Here is a 13089-nt window from a genome sequence, read left to right as displayed (position 1 = left end):
GGGATTGACTAGGACTTGAGGATCAAGCTAATTAGTCCACTTGACCTTCCTTTGTTTAGTAAAGGCTGACCAAGTGGGGTTGAAACCCAATTCTCATCACACCTGATAAGGATGACTAGGATAGGAATTCCAGTTCTCATACCTTGCCAAGAGTTTTTCAATTATTAATTTATTTCCCTTGCAATTTATTTTCCTTGCTCAATATTTCAAAAATCCAAAAAATATACAATTTTCCATAACCAATAATAAACACACCTCCCTGCAATTCCTTGAGAAGACGACCCAAGATTTGAATACTTGGTTATCAATTTTATTGGGTTTGCTTAAGTGACAACCTAACTTTTGTACGAAAGGATTCTCTGTTGGTTTAGAAACTATACTTACAACGCGATTATATTTGTGAATTTCTTTACTGATAGAAATCCGTTCGTCAAAAATGGCGCCGTTGCCGGGAAATTGCAAACGTGTGCCTTATTATTGGTTGTTGTAAATATTTTTCCTTTGCTTGTTTATTTGTTTTTGTTTTTATTTTTGTTTTTAATTTTTTATTAGCTACTATGAATTCTCACCGTTGTCCCTATGAGTTTGGTTCCAATGTTGTTGTAGGGAATGGATGCTATAAGGAGAACATGCATCAAGGATGGAACAATCAAAGATGGGAGGAGCCACAAGGATTTGATCAACCCTCTTGGCAACAACCACCTCCAATGGACTATCAACAACCATTCTGTGATGCATATCAAGGCAATGGCTATGGTGAGCACTCTTTTGATTATCAACAACCACCGCCATATGCTTATGAACCACCCCCTCAATATAACTCTGGACTACCATACTCACAAGCCCCCTACTACCAAACACCATCACATGATTCTAACCCTTATCCACCATATCAACCACCCTATGAGCCATATGAGCCATACATAGATCCACCCCAATTCCAACCCAATTACTCCCAAGGACCACCACCTCCATATACACCACATTCATATCCATCAATCCAAGAGCCTTATGATCCTACTTATGATATCCGAGCAGAACAAGAGTCAAGGGATCGTCTCAAAGAAATAGTGGATCAATTTCAAGCAACCCTTTGTCAATTGGACCGAGAGGTAAGCCGAATGGCACATGGAGCTCTCATGGCTACAGAATCTCAATTTGAGAACAAGGAACTAAAGTGTGCGGTGCAACAAGTGGAAAAGATGGAGAGTGATGAACCACCACGTTCTTATGATGAACCACCCTCTTATCATGAACCTTTCCTCCCAAATAATGAGCCCTCACATCCACCTCAACCTTCGATGCATGACATTATTGGTGTTCTTTTTCAAGGGCAAAGAGAAATAAAACGGGGAGTACTAGAATTCGCGACTGCCTTGACCGAGGTAGTAAACCGATTAGCTTTCCAATATTTGAACATTCAAAGTACTCCCATGGCTATATGTGGAGAATCCAAAGAAGAGCGTAGCATGAAGGCAACACTAGAAACTCCGGTGGATAGTGAGCAGCATAAATTTGTATTGGAACAAGTGGAGGAAGCCATAATAGTTGTAGAGAAATAAGTGGTTGAAGATCTAGGAGATGCTGAACCTCCATGGGAATCTAGAATTGTAGAGTACCCCTCTAATGAGATTGAAATTGATGCCAAGAAGGCCAGTGCACAACCTCCATGGCATATTCCTTATGAAGAATTGGATGGAATAGGTCATGAAGTAAGTTCCCTTGGTGATTAGAATCATGCATCAAGTCATCCTAGTATTAAATCTACATCTGCAAATGAACTCCTTGAATATGAAGACTCTTCTTTGATTGAGTCTGAGAATAATGTGGAAGTGGAAATCCTTAGAAAAGGGCAGACGGGAGTTGAGTACGCTTTGTCAAGAACATTGGAGACTTCTCCACCTAGGTTGTCGTCTACTCCTTCACTTGAGTGGGTAAAACTTATCTCTATTAATCTTCCTATCCCAATTTAGTACGGTATTCTTGAAACGGACGGCCAACTCAGGAAGCTTTGTGGCATTAAACGTAAGAGGAGACTGTTCAGTGGTTGGAGTTGCAAATCAAGGCTCATCAAGGTTGATATTTCAAGAGTCGGATGTAAGGACTCAACTGGTGATAATTGGATTAGATCCAAAAGAAGAGTTTGGTACTCCGTAGAGAATTCAGACCGCTTGCCACCCAGTTGGGACAATGATGATCCACTTCAAGACGGGTGCAGAAACAAGATTTGGGATCCAGGCATATTTGAGGATCAAATTTGGGAGCTCAAAGCTTGTGAAGAACTCCATCAAAGCTTGAGAAATTTACTTGGTATTGATAGATCTCATTGGAAGTCCAAGCATTGGTGGAAGTTTCAGGATGAGTTCAAGCACAAGCCACCAAGACAAGGAGCTTGCCAAATGTCCAACTTAAGGACTATAACTAAAAGTGCTAGGTGGGAGACAACCCACCATGGTATAATCGTTCCTTTGTTTATTTTATTTTTATTTTATTAGTGTCGTTCTTAATGTCTGCATCAGCATATACATATTGCATTCTGCATTTTGCATTAAAAAAAAATACACGCGACGCGCGAGCGTCGCTGACGCATCCACGCCACAAGTGCATTAGGAATAAAAGAAAAGTGAACAGAGAGTCACGCGAGAGCGTGGCTGGAGGCGTGCCTCAGGCACAAACTCGCCCACGTGAACGCGTCCCTGACGCGTCCGCGTCCTTTGCGAATCCGGCCATCCACGTGCACGCATGACCCCGCAAAATCGAAGTAAATGGGTGCATGGCAGAGAGTTATGATGGAGTAGGGCTAGACTCGTGCTAAAAGCACAAGCCCTACCACGTGAACGCGTGCCTCACGCGTCTGCATCGTTTTTCAAAAATGGCCATTGACGCGATCGCGTCACCCACTCGAACGCGTCACCCAGATTTTTGGCAAAATGAGTTTGAAACAAGGAGTTGCGCGAACGCGAGGCTGCACTCACGCCAATCGCACAAATCAGGCCACGCGATCGCGTGACCCACGTGTCCACGTCGCCCGACCTTATCGCACACCACGCAACCATGTCTCTCACGCATTCGCGTCGCCTGTGCCGCACAACTTATCCAGATCAGTGCCAATTATCTTATATTTTCTTTTCTAATCCTAATCTCTTCTATCTTTTCTTCTTTATTTCTTACTTTATCTCTTTAACTTCTCATCCCTCTTAACTTCAATTCTATTTTACTTAATTTATTTTCATATTTCATTCATTGCATTTTAATTTGGTGCATATTTTTCTGTTCTTTTCTAAATTTATTATTTTTCCATTGGTGTTACTTTTTCATACTCAACTGTTGCGTCTTTTCTGGTATTATTTTGCTACTCAGTGACTTGTTTTACATTGTTGGGTAATATTATTTAAGTCAAAGCTAATCTTTTATGATACTTGTATTAATTTTGCATTGACATGAATTTATATTATCTTTCATTACCCACACTCTTCCCCATTGTTGCATATTTTTGCAACATTGATATGCCATTTACTTCCACTATTTTCTCACTGCATGTTGTAGCTACCATGTAATTGAGACCATTATTATTTGGCATTAACCCAACCATACTTTAAATTGTTTCCTATCTTTGTTTTTGGGGTTACTTTTCTTCTTTTTCCTCTTCTTTCAGGCTGGCCACCAAGAAAGGGAACAAGAAACTTCTATATGGGGCAACAGACAGTCCATCTGCACAATCTCTAGAGAAAAGCATCAGTTGTGGCAGCCCGTCCACCTGCAAATCTCAGCATGCACCGAGGACGGTGTAATCTTTAAGTGTGGGGAGGTCGATACTAATCTCTGTGGGTTAGTACCTTCCTGTCTCAACACCAATTTTTATATTTTCTTTGTTAAATTAGTTGTTGCATTTGCATGTTTGTTTTATTTTGTGCATATTTGACCACTTGGTTGAAGTAATATTTCAAGAAACTCTTTATAGCATTTCACTAATTTGAATTAAATTTTTTGAAAAACTTGTTTGAAAAAATTTTATTTTGGAACATGGTTTTAGAGCTCGAACACACAAAACCAGTGAGATTTTGAGCCTATTTGATTGGTTGCATTTTATCAACCAATATTTTATTTTTAGTGTGTGTTTTTCTCTCTAAAATTGTGACGTTTGTCTTGCTTAATTCTATATGTCCATTATTTGATGTATGCATGCACTTATATGATTGAGGCCTTGTTTCACTAAGCTTACATACCCATATGGCCTTAACCTTTTCATTATCCTTTGCAAACCTATTTTGAGCCTATTGTACCCCCATTTATTGTTTATTTTAGCACATCATTAACTCTAAGTGAAAAACAATAATGTCCCTAATTTGAATCCTTGGTTAGCTTAGACTAGTGACAGTGCTCATGAATTAAGTGTGGGGAAATTGGGATTGAAAATATTTGGTTTGAGAATTGGGTGTTGTGTATTCTTGAGAAAATATGAACAAGAATGTTAAGAACATGTTTATGCATTCAATACTTTAATCATATGCATTGAAAAAAAAATTTTAAAGAAAAGAAAAATAGAAAAAAGAAAAAAAATATAGAAAAAAAAAGAAAAGAAAAAGAGCAAATAAGAAAAGGGGACAAAATGCCCCAAAGTAAATGGTGAAAACAATGCATGTGAGTTGTACTCAAATTCGGATGCATGAATATGTGGAGAACATAATTAATGGGTAGTTAGGCTTTATATTATGATTACATGGATTGTTCTAAGTTAGGTGGGAAATTTTTAAGTTAATTAAGGATTCAGATTTTAGTCCACTTGGTCAAATACAAATCCTACCTTGACCCTAACCCCATTACAACCCTTAAAAGACCTCTTGATATGTGTATTTTGTGCATTAAATTTTTGTTGATTGTTAGATGAAAAGCAAGCCTTAGAAAGCAAGATTAGTAGAGAATTGAGAGAATCGAACCTCGAACACCTGAGCGATTAGAGTGTATACACTTCCAGTGAGGGTTCGATGCTCGATTCCTTGTTCCCTGCTTTCATGAGCTATTTTCTTCTTGCAAGTCATTTGTACTTTATTTTGTGATTTGAATTAGTGAAATCCAGTTCATATTTGTTCTTGAAAGATTTACTTACTTTTTCACCAAGTAGGTAGAATCATTTTAGCATGTAGTTGCATTCATATACATAAGTTGCATTTCATGAGTCTCACTTTCCCTTATTCATTCTCTTTGTCTCCTTGAGCTTAGCATAAGGACATGCTAATGTTTAAGTGTGGGGAGGTTGATAAACCACTATTTTATGGTTTATTTTGTGCTAAATTGAGTGGTTTTTATCAGCTTTTCACCCACTTATTCATATGAATTGCATGATATTATAACTCCTTCCCAAATTTATTCTATGATTGAAAACTTGCTTCCTAAAGCTTTAAATTATGTATTTTAATTTCTCTTTTATACCATTCGATGCCATGATCTGTGCGTTAAGTGTTTCAGGCTTCATAGGGCAAAAATGGCTTAGAGAATGGAGAGGAAGCTTGCAAAAATGGAAGGAACACAAGAAATTAAGGAGATGAACAGCGAGAAGCGACGCAGACGCATGGCTCACACAACCGCGCGAAATGGAGGAAATCACAGTGACGCGCTCACGTGCCTGACGCGAACGCATGGATTGGAAGCTGCACGAGTTACGCAAACGCGTGGACAACGTGTAGGCATGGCAAGGAAAAACGCTGAATGACGCGCATGCGTGGACGACGCGTACGCGTGACATGTGCGATTTGCAGAATTAACAGAAAATGCTGGGGGCAATTTCGGCCCACATTTTGACCCAGATTTTGGCCCAGAAACACAGATTAAAGTCAGGAAACATGCAGAGACTCAAGATATCAGATCATACACACTGATGACAAGTCATCATATACCCATTTTTCAAGCTAATTCCACTTGTTTCACTAGTTTTTATGCACTTTCTTGCACTATAAGTAAGCAATTTAAAGTGGAATTGCATGTTTTATTTAATCAAACAACCACCATTTAATTGATACTAAATCATGAGGTTTAAGCTAAATTTAATTGATTTATAAATCTTGTGAATTTGGTGATACTTTGATTGGTTGTTTTGATTATTTGTAGGTGAAGAAAAGAAGAAAACAAGAAAGCGTGGCTTAAGAAGCGTGACTCAATGAAGAAGAAAGTGTGGCAAAAGAAGAAGAGAGTGTGGCGCATGGAAGGAGGAAGCCACAATGCTCTCTTCAAAGAGCACAATGCTCTCCAAGAGAGCACAACAACGAAACAGGCATGCAAAGCTTCAATGCTCTGCCCCCCTTGAGTGCGGAGCACAAATTTAAGCCAAGAAACAAAGAAGAGCAAAAACATTGCTCTGCTCTCCTTGAGAGCATTATCGGGCTTCATCTAAGAAAAATTCAAAGAAAAAGTTTGATAATGAAGGCTACAAGGTTTGAACCCATGACCCAAGGGAAGGAAGGAGTGCTCCTTGTAAGGAAAATAAGCCAAAAATTGGCCAAAATGCTCCCAGTAAGTCTCGAACACGAAGGCTTCACTAACAAAGCAAGGAAGCTACACTCTTAGCACCACATGAGCGCTACCCTGATGATGTCCAAGACTTAGCACGCGAAATATTTATAGAAAGGCAAGGCGCACAAGACAAACACTGCTCCGCTCTCCACAAGAGCAGGGCAGTCCCCTGATGCCTCTCTAAGCCGTGGCACGCGACTTGGATCCCCACACAAAGATTCACTGCTCCGCTCTCCACAAGAGCAGAGCAGCCTCCTAGGAGCAACATGGGCTGAAATTCACTTAAAAATCCAATTTAATTCAATTCTTCACCCATCTTTCAAGCCCACTCAAAATTCTTAGATCCAAAATAGAAAGTGTATAAATAGGTGTTAGTTAGATTTAGAAGGGAGCTTACTTTCATTTTTAATTTTCATCCTTAGTCAACTTGAGAGCTCACTTTCCATTTTTCTGCTTTAGAACTTCTGATCTTCAATTTTTATTTTCGGACTGCAATTAGCTTGAGAATTGGAGGAGAGAATTCACTTCTTCTTCCTCTGATCTTTTTGTTTTTTTACTGGGTTTTGTTTGAGTCTTGAGTGTGAAGAATTGAGGAACTTCTATCTCAATCTCCATTTAAGATCTCTTTGATTTTCCTACTGCATAATTGAGTTAAATTCCATTTCCTTTACTGCTGCAATCTTTAATTTCTCTTTAATTGCTTTGTGAACTTGGATCTAGGAAGGCAATTGAGATCTAGACTCTGCTATCTAGTCTCTGGAGTCCTGAGATCTGATTTTCTTTTTGGTTCTTCTGCCGAACCACTACTGCAATCAAATTTTCATTTTCTGTTTGAGTTCTAGTTAATTTCAGTTCACTTCTTGCTTTGTTAATTACTGCAATTTTCTTCTCTTGCTTAAATTCTGAATTCCCAGTCCTTCAATCCCTTTTTCATCCAAGCAATTTATATTTCTTGCACTTTAAGTTACCGCAATTTACATTTCTTGCACTTTAAGTTTCAGTCATTTAATTTCTTGTTCTTTAAGATTCAGTACCTTTACTTTCAATTCTCTTTAATTTCTGCAAATCATCCCTCTCCCTTTACATTTCCTGTAATTTACCTTCTGTCTGCTACAAAACACTCAACCAATACTTGATTTGCTTGACTAAATCAACCACTAAACTAAAATTGCTCAATCCTTCAATCCCTGTGGGATCGACCTCACTCATGTGAGTTATTATTACTTGATACGACCGGTACACTTTCCGGTGAGTTTTGTGTTGGATCGTTTTCCACACATCAAGTTTTTGGCGCCGTTGCCGGGGATTGAAATAGATTGACAATGATTAAGTGAAGTGGAGATCTAGATTAAGCATTTTTTTCTTTTGTTCTCAACTAACATATTAACTGTTTGACTATTTGCCTAAGCTAACCAAAACTTCATTCTAGCAATAGATTGAAGTTTCAATGGTTTTCTGATTTTGTGTGTTTCTTGTGCTGTGTTTGTATGTCAGGTACAGGGAGAGCTACTCCTATTTTCTCTGAAACTGACCAAAGAACTCTTTGAAGGTTGAGAAGAGAAGCTAGAGGGAAGGCTGTTGTTGGAGAAGAGGAGTCAGAAGAAGGAGAAGAATTCCAAGAGATGGAAGGAGATCCATCTAATCTCAATCATCCAGAAGGAGGGGCCAATAATAACCCACAACAGAGGAGAGTACTGGCCTCCTATACATTTGCAAATGCTAGACATTGTGGGACTAGCATTCTTACCCCTAATGTCAATGCAAATAACTTTGAACTGAAGCCACAACTCATCACATTGGTCCAAATCAATTTCTCTTTTGGAGGAAGACCATTGGAGGACCCAAACCAACATCTACCCACTTTCTTGAGGATCTGTGACACAGTTAAAAGCAATGGAGTGCACCCTGACATATACAAGCTGCTGTTATTCCCATTCTCTCTCAGGGACAAAGCCACTCAATGGCTAGGAACATTTCCAAAGGAGAGCATCAACACTTGGGATGATTTGGTGAGCAAGTTTCTTGCCAAATTTTATCCCCCTCAAAGGATCATAAGATTGAAGACTGAGGTGTAGACATTCACTCAAATGGATGCTGAAAATCTATATGAGGCATGGGAAAGATATAAGGCTCTGCTGAGGAAATATCCACCAGAGATATTCACTGAGTGGGATAAGCTGCAGAACTTTTATGAAGGACTCACTCTAAAGGCTCAAGAGGCACTTGATCATTCAGCTAGAGGATCATTGCAATTGATGAAAACTGCAGAGGAAGCTCAAAACCTCATTGATATGGTGGCCAACAACCAATACTTCTTTGCTCACCATAGGCAACGCCAACCATCACAGAGGAAGGGAGTTCTAGAATTGGAAGGAGTGGATACAATTTTGGCTCAACACAAAGTGATGCAGCAGCAGATTCAGCAACAATTTGAGCAAATGGCCAAGAGAATTGATAGCCTACAGGTTACATCAGTGAGTGCCATAAGCCAACCATTAACACCTTGGGGGTAGAATGAAGAGAACCAAGAGGAACAGCAACAAGAGCAAGTGCAGTAAATGCATGATGAGCGGATAATTTGTACGCTTTTTGGCATTGTTTTTAGTATGTTTTTAGTAGTTTTAGTTGAGTTCTTAGTATATTTTTATTAGTTTTTAGTTAAAATTCACTTTTCTGGACTTTACTATGAGTTTGTGTGTTTTTCTGTGATTTCAGGTATTTTCTGGCTGAAATTGAGGGACCTGAGCAAAAATCTGATTCAGAGACTGAAAAGGACTGCAGATGCTGTTGGATTCTGACCTCCCTGCACTCAAAGTGGATTTTCTGGAGCTACAGAAGCCCAATTGGCGCGCTCTCAACGGCGTTGGAAAGTAGACATCCTGGGCTTTCCAGCAATATATGATAGTTCATACTTTGCCCAAGATTTGATGGCCCAAACCGGCGTTCAAAGTCACCTTCAGTATTCCCAGCGTTAAACGCCGGAACTGGCACCAAAATGGGAGTTAAACGCCCAAACTGGCACAAAAGCTGGCGTTTAACTCCAAGAAGAGTCTCTACGCGAAAATGCTTCATTGCTCAGCCCAAGCACACACCAAGTGGGCCTGGAAGTGGATTTTTATGTCATTTACTCATCTCTGTACACCCTAGGCTACTAGTTCCCTATAAGTAGGACCTTTTACTATTGTATTTTCATCTTTGGATCTTTGGATCTTTGGATTATCTTCGGATTATTTTAGATCCTTTGATCATCTTTGGACATCTAGTTCTTAGATCCTTTCCTACTTGTCTGTGGTATTCTGAGTAGGATTCAATGATTGAATGACTGTGACGTGCTTCAAACTCCTGAGGGCGGGGCGTTAGTGACAGACGCAAAAGAATCAATGGATTCTATTCCGGCCTGATCGAGAACCGACAGATGGATAGCCGTGCCGTGACAGGGTGCGTTGAACATTTCCACTGAGAGGATGGGAGGTAGCCACTGACAACGGTGAAACCCTTGCATAAGCTTACCATGGAAAGGAGTAAGAAGGATTGGATGAAGACAGTAGGAAAGCAGAGAGACGGAAGGGACAAGCATCTTCATACGCTTATCTGAAGCTCTCACCAATGATATACATAAGTATCTCTATCTTTATCTTTATGTTTTATTCATCATCTATACCCATTTGAGTCTGCCTGACTAAGATTTACAAGGTGACCATAGCTTGCTTCATACCAACAATCTCCGTGGGATCGACCCTTACTCGCGTAAGGTTTATTACTTGGACGACCCAGTGCACTTGCTGGTTAGTTATGCAAAGTTGTGTTTATGTCATGGTATTAAGCACCAAGTTCTTGGGGCCATTACTAGGGATTATTTGATTTGTGAAAAGTAGTGATCACAATTTTGCACACCAAGTTTTTGGCGCCGTTGCCGGGGATTGTTTTGTGTATGGACAGCTGACGGTTCATCTTGTTGCTTAGATTAGGTATTTTTTTTCAGAGTTCTTTAAGGATGAATTCTAGAGTTTCATGATAATCTGTTGAAATCTGGCTGGCTGAGAAGCCATGTCTAATCTTATTGGACTGAGGTTTCAACTAATCATCACAAGAGCTTGTTGATCTCTATCAAACTTGCTATTGGGGCAATGATCTGCTGAGGCTTGGCTGGCCATTGGCCATGTCTAGTGTTTTGGACCGAAGCTTTCTTTGAAAGCTTGGCTGGCTGTGAAGCCATGTCTAATTCCTGGACCGGAGTCTTAGACTAGCATTGCAAAGATTCCTGGAATTCAAATTAAGAATTCTGAAACCTTTATTTTCTAATTTCATATAATTTTCGAAAAAGTACAAAAAAAATTTTCAAAATCATAAAAAACCAAAAATATTTTATGTTTCTTGTTTGAGTCTAGTGTCTAATTTTAAGTTTGGTGTCTTACATGCATTGTTTATTTGATCTTGGTTCTATTTTTAAGTCAATAGTACAGGGAACTGAAGATTCAGAACATGCAACAGAGGAATTACACAGAAAAAGCTGGGCGTTCAAAACGCCCAGTGAAGAAGGACAGACTGGCGTTTAACGCCAGCCAGGGTGCCTGGTTGGGCATTTAACGCCCAAAAAGGTAGTGCATTGGGCGTTAAACGCCAGAATGTGCACCATTCTGGGCGTTTAACGCCAGGATGGCACAAGAGGGAAGATTTTGTTTTCAAAATCAATTTTTTTTTCAAGTTTTCAAAGTTTTTCAAAATCAAATCTTTTTCAAATCATATCTTTTCAATCAAATGTTTTCAAAATCAATTTCTTTCCTTTTTCAAAGATACTTGCTAACAATTAATGATTTGATTGAACAATTCAAGTATGTTGCCTTTTCTGTTGAGAAAGGTTTAATGTTTGAATCATATCTTTTCTTGTTAGGCAAGTCATTAATTTTTAAAATCAAATCTTTTTAAAATCGTTTTCAAATCATATCTTTTCAATCATATCTTTTTAAAACCATAACTTTTCAATCATATCTTTTTAATCACATCTTTTTCAAAATAGTTTTCAATCATATCTTTTTAACTTCTAACTTCAAAATCTTTTTCAAAAAATTACTTGATTTTTTTTTCCACTCTTGGTTTTCGAAAATCAATTAAAGTTTTTCAAAATGTTTTCAAACTTTTTCACTTAATTTTCGAAAATCTCTTCCCCTCTTCTCACATCCTTCTATTTTTGGAGTACCACTCCTCCTCAATGCACAATTCGAACTCTATCTGACTAAGTTCGAATTCTTCTCCTTCTTCCTTCTATTTTTCTTTTTCTCTGACACCTCAAGGAATCTCTATACTGTGACATAGAGGATTCCATATTTTCTTGTTTTCTTCTCTTTCATATGAGCAGGAACAAAGACAAAGGCATCCTTGTTGAAGCTGACCCTGAACCTGAAAGGACCTTGAAGCGAAAGCTAAGAGAAGCTAAGGCACAACTCTCTGTAAAGGATCTAACAGAAATCTTCAAAGAAGAAGAAGTCATGGCAGCCGAAAACAACAACAATGCAAGGAAGGTGCTGGGTGACTTTACTGCACTTACTCCCGACTTCTATGGGAGAAGCATCTCTATCCCTGCCATTGGAGCAAACAACTTTGAGCTTAAGCCTCAATTAGTTTCTCTAATGCAACAGAATTGCAAGTTCCATGGACTTCCATTGGAAGATCCTCATCAGTTCTTAGCTGAATTCTTGCAAATCTGTGACACTGTCAAGACTAATGGGGTAGACCCTGAGGTCTATAGACTTATGCTATTCCCTTTTGCTGTAAGAGACAGAGCTAGGACATGGTTGGACTCACAACCTAAAGAAAGCCTAGACTCATGGGAAAAGCTAGTCAATGCCTTCTTGGCAAAGTTCTTTCCACCTCAAAAATTGAGTAAGCTTAGAGTGGAAGTCCAAACCTTCAGACAGAAGGATGGAGAATCCCTCTATGAAGCTTGGGAAAGATACAAACAATTGATCAGAAAGTGTCCATCTGATATGCTTTCTGAATGGAGCATCATAGGTATTTTCTATGATGGTCTCTCTGAACTATCCAAGATGTCTTTGGATAGCTCTGCTGGAGGATCTCTTCATCTGAAGAAGATGCCTACGGAAGCTCAAGAGCTAATTGAAATGGTTGCAAATAACCAATTCATGTACACTTCTGAAAGGAATCCTGTGAACAATGAGACAAGTCAGAAGAAAGGAGTTCTTGAGATTGATACTCTAAATGCCATTCTGGCTCAGAACAAGATATTGACTCAACAAGTCAATTTAATTTCTCAAAGTCTGTCTGGAATGCAAAATGCACCAAGCAGTACTAAGGATGCTTCATCTGAAGAAGAAGCCTATGATCCTGAGAACCCTTCAATGGAAGAGGTGAATTACCTAGGAGAACCCTATGGAAACACCTATAATTCTTCATGGAGAAATCATCCAAATTTCTCATGGAAGAATCAAGAGAGACCTCAACAAGGTTTCAACAACAATAATGGTGGAAGAAACAGGTTTAGCAATGGCAAGCCTTTTCCATCATCTTCTCAGCAACAGACAGAGAATTCTAAGCAGAACCCCTCTGACTTAGCAACCATGGTCT

At 39.1% G+C, this 13089-nt stretch overlaps 1 non-coding gene across 1 annotated transcript; it reads right to left on the bottom strand.

Moving 5' to 3' along the window:
* Positions 1–12389: 12389 nt before the first annotated feature.
* LOC130977236 (small nucleolar RNA R71) lies at positions 12390–12497 on the bottom strand. The gene has a single exon (XR_009084937.1). It is a non-coding gene; the product is annotated as a small nucleolar RNA R71 (small nucleolar RNA).
* Positions 12498–13089: the final 592 nt, after the last annotated feature.

The sequence above is a fragment of the Arachis stenosperma genome, chromosome 4 (assembly GCF_014773155.1).
Source record: "Arachis stenosperma cultivar V10309 chromosome 4, arast.V10309.gnm1.PFL2, whole genome shotgun sequence".
NCBI classification, from domain to species: domain Eukaryota; kingdom Viridiplantae; phylum Streptophyta; class Magnoliopsida; order Fabales; family Fabaceae; genus Arachis; species Arachis stenosperma.
This window is presented reverse-complemented; position numbering and strand designations above follow the sequence as displayed.